Genomic DNA, 9,936 nt, shown 5'->3' on the forward strand with positions numbered 1-9,936 from the left:
CTCCCTTAAAAGGGGGGTACCCTAACGCCGGTTCCTCAGGACCATTAATAAAGTTCTTTGTCTGTCTGTCTGTCCCTTACCACTTCCAGTGCCTCGCTACCTATTGTAAACTGCTGTTCTCTTCCCAGACTGTTAAACATTAGTTTAGTTCTCTGCCGACTAATTTTTAGATCCACGCTTCTGCTTTGCCTGTCCAGGTCAGTGAGCATGTATTGCAATTGGTCCCTTGAGTTACTAAGCAAGGCAATGCCATCAACTAATCGCAAGTTACTAAGGTATTCTCCATTAACTCTTATCCCCAATTCTTCTCAATCCAGGTCTCTGAATACCTCCTGTAAACGCGCTATCTCCAATGCTATTCACAAAACAAACTTACCTCCATAATAACAAGACAACGTCGGTACTTTGGACTCAGCATGAGATAAGACGAAGCGATGGCTAATTTTACTATTTATTTTTTGCTGTCACGGCAAAGAGCAGGTTGCGAGAGCGAATTCGGATCGAAGCGTGCGGACCAGGACCCACTGGTTGCTGTCATATTGTTGCACAATCACGCTGTTCCCGGCGGAAGTTGCCGCTTGTACTCCCGGGCGAAAAGCGAACTTTTCTGGTTGGCCAAAAAAACCGGCGACTCGTCAAGTGACAGCGACGGTTCGCCATTTTGCGACTGCAAAAACTGTCGCTCTTCGCCGCTGCTTGTCGCCGTCGCTCGAAAATCGCGTGCATGTGGTTGGCCCTTTGCGCCGGTCGTGCGCAGAATAGATTATCCTCTGCTCGTGGAGGGTTACGCCAGTTGCTTCGCCGAATGCATTTCTCTCGCTGCTAGGCGTCCGTGGCTGCGCGGCCATAGAGAAAGGCGCGGCGCGGATAACGTCAGTCGCCAAGGTGCCCCGCTTGAAGGCGGTCGCTGATGCGTTGGAGAGAGAGACGTCGCCGGGCAGAAGCAGCGTGGAAACATGGGACTGCCTTCGGCCGGAGTCGCAGGATCTTCCGAGAACGGTCTTTCGTCGGAGCGGCTGAGAGAAGAACGCCGAGCGTTTCGTTAACCACCGAAGTATGGACAGTGGGACAGACAGACAGACAGACAGACAGACAGACAGACAGACAGACAGACAGACAGACAGACAGACAGACAGACAGACAGACAGACAGACAGACAGACAGACAGACAGACAGACAGACAGACAGACAGACAGACAGACAGACAGACAGACAGACAGACAGACAGACAGACAGACAGACAGACAGACAGACAGACAGACAGACAGACAGACAGACAGACAGACAGACAGACAGACAGACAGACAGACAGACAGACAGACAGACAGACAGACAGACAGACAGACAGACAGACAGACAGACAGACAGACAGACAGACAGACAGACAGACAGACAGACAGACAGACAGACAGACAGACAGACAGACAGACAGACAGACAGACAGACAGACAGACAGACAGACAGACAGACAGACAGACAGACAGACAGACAGACAGACAGACAGACAGACAGACAGACAGACAGACAGACAGACAGACAGACAGACAGACAGACAGACAGACAGACAGACAGACAGACAGACAGACAGACAGACAGACAGACAGACAGACAGACAGACAGACAGACAGACAGACAGACAGACAGACAGACAGACAGACAGACAGACAGACAGACAGACAGACAGACAGACAGACAGACAGACAGACAGACAGACAGACAGACAGACAGACAGACAGACAGACAGACAGACAGACAGACAGACAGACAGACAGACAGACAGACAGACAGACAGACAGACAGACAGACAGACAGACAGACAGACAGACAGACAGACAGACAGACAGACAGACAGACAGACAGACAGACAGACAGACAGACAGACAGACAGACAGACAGACAGACAGACAGACAGACAGACAGACAGACAGACAGACAGACAGACAGACAGACAGACAGACAGACAGACAGACAGACAGACAGACAGACAGACAGACAGACAGACAGACAGACAGACAGACAGACAGACAGACAGACAGACAGACAGACAGACAGACAGACAGACAGACAGACAGACAGACAGACAGACAGACAGACAGACAGACAGACAGACAGACAGACAGACAGACAGACAGACAGACAGACAGACAGACAGACAGACAGACAGACAGACAGACAGACAGACAGACAGACAGACAGACAGACAGACAGACAGACAGACAGACAGACAGACAGACAGACAGACAGACAGACAGACAGACAGACAGACAGACAGACAGACAGACAGACAGACAGACAGACAGACAGACAGACAGACAGACAGACAGACAGACAGACAGACAGACAGACAGACAGACAGACAGACAGACAGACAGACAGACAGACAGACAGACAGACAGACAGACAGACAGACAGACAGACAGACAGACAGACAGACAGACAGACAGACAGACAGACAGACAGACAGACAGACAGACAGACAGACAGACAGACAGACAGACAGACAGACAGACAGACAGACAGACAGACAGACAGACAGACAGACAGACAGACAGACAGACAGACAGACAGACAGACAGACAGACAGACAGACAGACAGACAGACAGACAGACAGACAGACAGACAGACAGACAGACAGACAGACAGACAGACAGACAGACAGACAGACAGACAGACAGACAGACAGACAGACAGACAGACAGACAGACAGACAGACAGACAGACAGACAGACAGACAGACAGACAGACAGACAGACAGACAGACAGACAGACAGACAGACAGACAGACAGACAGACAGACAGACAGACAGACAGACAGACAGACAGACAGACAGACAGACAGACAGACAGACAGACAGACAGACAGACAGACAGACAGACAGACAGACAGACAGACAGACAGACAGACAGACAGACAGACAGACAGACAGACAGACAGACAGACAGACAGACAGACAGACAGACAGACAGACAGACAGACAGACAGACAGACAGACAGACAGACAGACAGACAGACAGACAGACAGACAGACAGACAGACAGACAGACAGACAGACAGACAGACAGACATACATACATACATACATACATACATACATACATACATACATACAGACAGACAGACAGACAGACAGACAGACAGACAGACAGACAGACAGACAGACAGACAGACAGACAGACAGACAGACAGACAGACAGACAGACAGACAGAGAACTTTAATAGCAAGGTCCTGAGACGCTTTGCTCTAGGGCAGAGCTGCGGGCCGCTCCCACGTGGGGACTGGTAGGCCGAGCCTAACCGCCGCATCGTGGGCTCTCTGGACAGCCCAAGTTTGAAGTGCATATTCTGAGCTCCGGATGGCAGAGCTCCATTCTTGTTAGTGGCACAGAACGTGTTCTATAATTTAGTCAACACGCGCAAGAATGGCATGTGCCCCTGTTGGCCATTCCTATGAGTAATAATTTAACGTTCGTATATGAGATGCCCAACGTCTTCACACTGACTATTCGTCTATTTTATCTTTCTTTCCCACTTTTTCCTTCCCCACGTGTAGGGTAGTCAACCGGTTGCCACAATGGTTTTTCTTCCTATCTTTCCTTCTCTCTCCTTCATTATTTTCCTCCTCCTAGCTCTCATATAGGTTTACTAACTTCACGATGTAAACGGCACAAAAAGGCTATGAGGAATGCTATTCCTGTAACTTGTGTGTAATTTCCTTAGTCCAGTGACTTTCAAGCGACAATGAGGCGTAAATTTCGGTATATCCGAAGCGGCCGGTACCCCCTTTGATGGGTGCCGTCAAGTTCCTCTCTTCAAGGTGCCCATACGTGCTTCAGCTTTGAGCGTAAATCAAGAAAATGCGTTCGTTAAGCATTAACTGTTTAACATAACAAAATTCTTTCACGAATGACATTTAGTTTTGCTGAATATAAAGATGTTCGCATGAGATTTATCACGAATACCCTCGAACCCAGACACGTAGAATTGGATCTTTACCTAACAAAAGAGTTATGTTCGTGAGGACGGGTGAAAGGAGCTTTCGAATACGCTTGCTTCGTCCATGCAACGTTAGCGTTAAAGAATCATGTAAGAGTCTTCACATAAGAGGCCCGAATTCGGAAACCTTCGTTACCTTAGTGAGGAAACCTTCCTTGCAGATAGGCAGCCTTAGGTCAATACTTCTTACAGTGTCCTTAGTGAGGCGCCCTTAGTGGAGGTTCGCTCACAGCAAGGTAGCCCCGAAGGCACCTTCAGACTTCCTTTCCTCGCATTTATTTTTATTTATTTAGCGAGGGCTTCTCGCCCCTGCCTTTCCCCGCTCCTTTCACTAAACGAGGGCTTCTTAACAATGCTCGTCTGCGCACGCGCAATTGCTTTTCGCTGGCCGGCTGGCAGGCAAGGATAAAGCGGCGGCTGCGAATTTTCGCCCGTTCGCTTTCAACCGCACTCATAGTTGCATTTGCTTTATATTTCTGTCATATTTGCTTCGACTGCAAGGTATTGGTGGTGGTCTGGCACTGTTCCTCAGATCTTTTCTCAATTTTTCGTTGCTGTAAGCTTAATGACGTAGGCTGTATTAGCTCAGCATGACCTCGAGATTTGGCGGCACGGAAAGCAAACAAGGCGCGCTGCATTGCTATCTCGGAGAGAGAGAGAGAGAAAGGACATTTATTTATTATCTCGAGGTCATAGACTTGACAGCTTGCTTGCAATTTGAACTTCGAACTTATAAATGACGCTATCGTCTTCCGCAACTTAAATAAAGCGAAAAAATTGGTGGACTAAACGCCCTTCCATTGCAGGCAGAACCGCTGTTTGCAAAAACAATGGCGGGCTTATATACCGTGTTGTAAATTCCTATTGAGCGCTATAGTACTTTACAACCTCAAAAGTTGGAATTTTGCAAACGTCAAAGTGTCGATATCCACGGCATGCGATGCCGCGTGCACGCTCACCGCAGGTAACCTGGACAGGCGCAAGGACGAGGCGATGGAAAGGTAGGTACAAACATTAATGATAAACTGACTGATTGCCTGGAATGCTACTCCAGCTGCTGGCTGATAACTATGGTATACAATGTAAACTCATAAGCACATAAGCGGCACACGCACTCGCAGGACACAATGAAGCTATAGTTCCAATCTTTCGCTAAGGTCTGTGGATCTTGACGACGTGCTTCGAACTGAGGGGATACCCGCCGTGGTTGCTCAGTGGCTATGGTGTTGGGCTGCTGAGCACGAGGTCGCGGGATCGAATCCCGGCCACGGCGGCCGCATTTCGATGGGGGCGAAATGCGAAAACACCCGTGTACATAGATTTAGGTGCACGTTAAAGAACCCCAGGTGGTCGAAATTTCCGGAGTCCTCCACTACGGCGTGCCTCATAATCAGAAAGTGGTTTTGGCACGTAAAACCCCATAATTTAATTTTTTTTTTCGAACTGAGGGGGTCGGAGCAGTGCGCTGGCGTCCATAACTTTTGCTTCGCCGGCAGGTCGCCACCGTTCGGGTGACACCTAAATGGGACTCCATCGCGCACACCATGTGGGATTCCGCGAACCGTGCGTGCAGGGCAAGCCGAGGTCGACCCACATTTTTTCGCCGTACGTATGGGCGGTCTCCTCGGAGAGCGCGGACGCCAGAGATGGCCCCGTCCACGGCGGCGGCTATGCACACCGATCACCCGCAAGACATGAGACGAGGGAGAAAAGACAAAAAAATAAAAGAAAGAAAAGAACAGAGACTACGGGGCAACGAAACTGGCGCCAGTCAAGATATGGGGAGTCGTAACGATAGCGCGCGACAAGCTCTATGTATACATGCGTGTTTCTCCGTATCAGTTCAGCAGCGACGTTCGTCGAGGGGGCAAAACAATGCCGCGGCGGGAGGGCTGCGCATCATTCTTTTGCGACGTGAAATCCGTGCAGCGTGGGTGGAAGAAGCTGTAGAGACAACGACAGCTAATCAGAAGCCATATTCGCAAGGGAGGTTCACGCGTATAACGATGCTTCGCTGCGGTCGACGAATTTGGAATTGCGACGTCAGAAAGCGAGCACAATCAGGTGGCGTACGGGTCCCGGCCAACTGCGAACTGGCTTTACAGACCGTGTTTTTAAAGCAGGTGCTTACACTATAACTGTTCGTAAGAGGAGGCTCAAGCAAATCCTCATAGCGCTATTGCGGTCATGGCCACAAGGCATAAATATACGATACACAGCGCTATTTCAGTCTTGTGCATGCGTTCCTGATCGTACTATGCTATAGAACATCTACGATGCCGTATCAACAAGCTAAAATTGCCACTCTCGCTAACCCTTATGTTTGACACATTACTAGCGAAGGCGACCCGCCAATGGAAAGCAGGTCTTAAGGACACGGAACTTTCTGAATTCGGCGCCGCGCAAGCGCTACTGCGCTTCTTGTGATCTACCTGCCTTTGTGAACGTCTCTAACTGGAACGCCCTTCGTGTGTGTGTCTCTCTGTGTGAATTTTTTAACCTTTTCCTCTTTCTAACCCCTCTCTCACAACCCCAGTGTAGGATAGCAAATCAGATAGTAATATCTGGTTAACCTCCTTGCCTTTCCTCTTCATATCTATCTATCTATCTATCTATCTATCTATCTATCTATCTATCTATCTATCTATCTATCTATCTATCTATCTATCTATCTATCTATCTATCTATCTATCTATCTATCTATCTATCTATCTATCTATCTGTCTGTCTGTCTGTCTGTCTGTCTGTCTGTCTGTCTGTCTGTCTGTCTGTCTGTCTGTCTGTCTGTCTGTCTGTCTGTCTGTCTGTCTGTCTGTCTGTCTGTCTGTCTGTCTGTCTGTCTGTCTGTCTGTCTGTCTGTCTGTCTGTCTGTCTATCTATCTATCTATCTATCTATCTATCTATCTATCTATCTATCTATCTATCTATCTATCTATCTATCTATCTATCTATCTATCTATCTATCTATCTATCTATCTATCTATCTATCTATCTCTCGCTCTGAATTCAGCCCCAGGGGATTTGGCAGGCTGTTACACTCGCCATACTGCTGGCAAAACTCTATCACAAGAATTTTTAAAAGACACACATTGCCTCTAACCCTCCCAGAGAGGTCGTCGCGAGATAATTCAACGCAAAGTTTAGTGCCCTTTTCTGCTTTCCCAGGAACTGAGTCTTTAACAAATCTTTGTTGTTTGCTGTTTTTGTGCCTTTGAACGGTATTTGCTCACTCCCACGCGATGAGTTTCTCGCATCTTTTTCCAGCGTGATGGGCTTCCTCGCAGTGTACGCAGCAGCGCTTGCGCAGAGAACAATTTGACTCAAGCCCAGCTGCTTTGCGGTACTTGGAAGTATCGAAATAAAACGAAAGAAGAAAACTGAAACAAAGGTTGTCTGTCTCTTCGCACTGTCCTGAAGAAAAACTCAACGACACCTCTTCCGCTCACTCGCAATGCACTTCTCATGACCTTCATTAAGAACAAACCCCAGTGTAAATGCAGGTATTATATGTATACTCTCACAGCAGCTTCACTAGCTCACTCACCGCAGTGTATATATTTGCGGTTAGGTCCGACATGACGCAACTTCAATCGAAGTACGCATCCGTTATTCACTGCGTGCGTGATTAGGGCGTGTTAAACGTACGCGGCCCCAATGTTCTTCTTTTTTTCTTGGAATGAGCGTTTGAGACACTGACCACCAAAAAAGAAGAACAAAAATCCCAATGGTTCAGCCAGCTTTCTGTGCCATGTATTCTCAGCTTCAACATTTGAGAAGACTCTCAATCATTCTTTATACATCTCAGCTGTGAAAAAAAAAAAGAAATGCCGACTGCGACCCACTGCCTTTTTTGTTTGTCTTTCGCTCCTCCGTGTTTTCTGTAATCTGCCTAGCTAGTCGTGTTGACATTGTTTCGGTAAGCACAAACATCTGTCTTGTACAGCCCCCCGCCCCCCCCCCCCCGCCCACGTGTCACGAGATATCATTTTTATACCTCGCTTTACAACCACTTACCTGCAGAGGTGCGAGAGATGTGCGCTCTGCGTGGTAACATTTGCAACAAACTTCCTCGGCAGCTCATCGCTTCTTCTTCTTCTTCTTCTTCTTCTTCTTCTTCTTGTACAGAGACGAGTATTTCCAGTTCATGTATGGGCTGATGGATCTCAAGAAACCTGTATGACCGCTTGTGACGCACTGAACGATGAACGCTTCAGCGTGCGTGCGCGTACCTGCAAGTAACTTTTCTCCTCACCCTCTAAACTCACCCTTGGGTCCCCTTCCTCTCTTCCCCAATACAGGATAGCCAACCGCGGGCTCAGCCTGGTAAGCCTTTCTCTTATCACGTCTCTCTCTCTCACACTCTCTCTCTCTCTACTTCCAGCTCATAGCGGCTTGAACTCAACCAGAGCGAGCACAACTATACTACGCATGCAACTGTTCCAGCTCAAGGACACCGGACGCCGGTATCATCATCGCCGAGAGAATATTCGTGCGCTAGACGCAATACGTACAATACGTACAATCGGCGTCACGTGTTTACAAAGCGCGGGATCTTGTAGTGACAGTTGTATTGCCGAGCAGTATGAGACCGCAGTCAGTAAAACTCCGCAATGGCAGGATTTTTGCATACAATGTGTCTTTCTCTCTTTTCTTTTTTTTACCCTTTAAACATTGTTTCTTAAAAAAAACTAGAAATTTTACTCGATTTACGTCACTACAAATGCACTACTTGCCCAAGCCGACATAATTTGCCAGAATATAGCACTTCATTCACTAAATAAATAATTACATGAATTAACTTCTTACTAATTGTATGTTCCACGTTTATTGGAAAGTTGTTGGGAATCGTCATAAAAGTCTAGTTACACCCGCCGCGGTTGCTCAGTGGCTTTGGTGTTGCGCTGCTAAGCAAGAGGTACTAGAATCAAATCCTGGCCGCGGCAACGGTAGTTCGATGACGGTGAAAGGAAAAAAAGAAGGAAAGAAACGGCCGTGTGCCGTACGCTGAATGAACGTCAAGGAACCTCAGGTGGCCAGAATTAACCCTGAGTCCTCCACTACGGCATAACTTATAATCAGATCGTGGTTTCATAACGTAGGACGTGAGAATTTTTTTTTTTAAATCTCTAGTTACGGGTTCCTACATTTCAAGCTGGTCATGTATAGACCGAGCCGGTCAGCCTGTGTGAGGCTCTTTACCCCGATTCAACTCAGAGTAACGCTCCCGTAGCGCTGCACGCTTTTCGTGCGACAGAACGTAGCCACGAAGCATTGTTTATAGAAAACCTGCGTCCTTTCTTTTTGCTGCGGATAAGTGGGTCTAACGTCTAATCAGTGGAGAACGCCGGGCGCCCGGAAGATCGTCGCCAGACTGATGATGCACGTGTGCTGATACCAAGGTCGCCAAGCCCGCTCCCCCTCTGTATACCGCAAACAGGAGGTGTGCGGTTCGCGCAATGCTGCAACCAGGAGGCGATTTCTGTGAACACGCACGCGATATGCCTAGTCATTGCAGCGGCCGCGGACAATCGGCGAGGTAAAGAGCGAAATATAGCGGTTGAATTGCTTCGCAGCAGCTGCAGTTTTGTCTCTCTCTCTCTCTCTCTCTCTCTCTCTCTCTCTCTCTCTCTCTCTCTCTCTCTCTCTCTCTCTCTCTTTCTTTTTTTTCCTTTTTTTTTTTTTGGCGCGGCGCGTTAAGGAAGCGAAACGGGAAGGCGATAAAGCGCTATGCCGTTTTATATTTAGACGACCGTAGCTACCGCATGTAATTCGACCAAATTCGGTACTGCATTGTCTCTGGGTTTCACTTCGAAACCATTCCGACGCTAACAGCGACACTGGGTTAGACTATCGAAGTACTATAACTAGCCTCTCGGTGCGGTTGAAAACTGGCGGTATAGAAGCAGCAGTGGCTCAGAGGCTGTGGCGTCTTGCGACTGAG

The 9,936-nt window shown here is 48.1% G+C and overlaps 1 long non-coding RNA gene across 1 annotated transcript; it reads right to left on the reverse strand.

The window, feature by feature from the left end:
• Window positions 1-433: 433 nt before the first annotated feature.
• On the reverse strand, window positions 434-8,081 carry LOC135908509 (uncharacterized). The gene is made up of 2 exons (XR_010566350.1): window positions 8,010-8,081; window positions 434-1,016 (listed from the first exon to the last, which is right to left on the reverse strand). It is a non-coding gene; the product is annotated as an uncharacterized lncRNA (long non-coding RNA).
• Between the last annotated feature and the right edge of the window lie 1,855 nt (window positions 8,082-9,936).

This window comes from Dermacentor albipictus, chromosome 3 (genome assembly GCF_038994185.2).
Source record: "Dermacentor albipictus isolate Rhodes 1998 colony chromosome 3, USDA_Dalb.pri_finalv2, whole genome shotgun sequence".
Lineage (NCBI taxonomy): Eukaryota > Metazoa > Arthropoda > Arachnida > Ixodida > Ixodidae > Dermacentor > Dermacentor albipictus.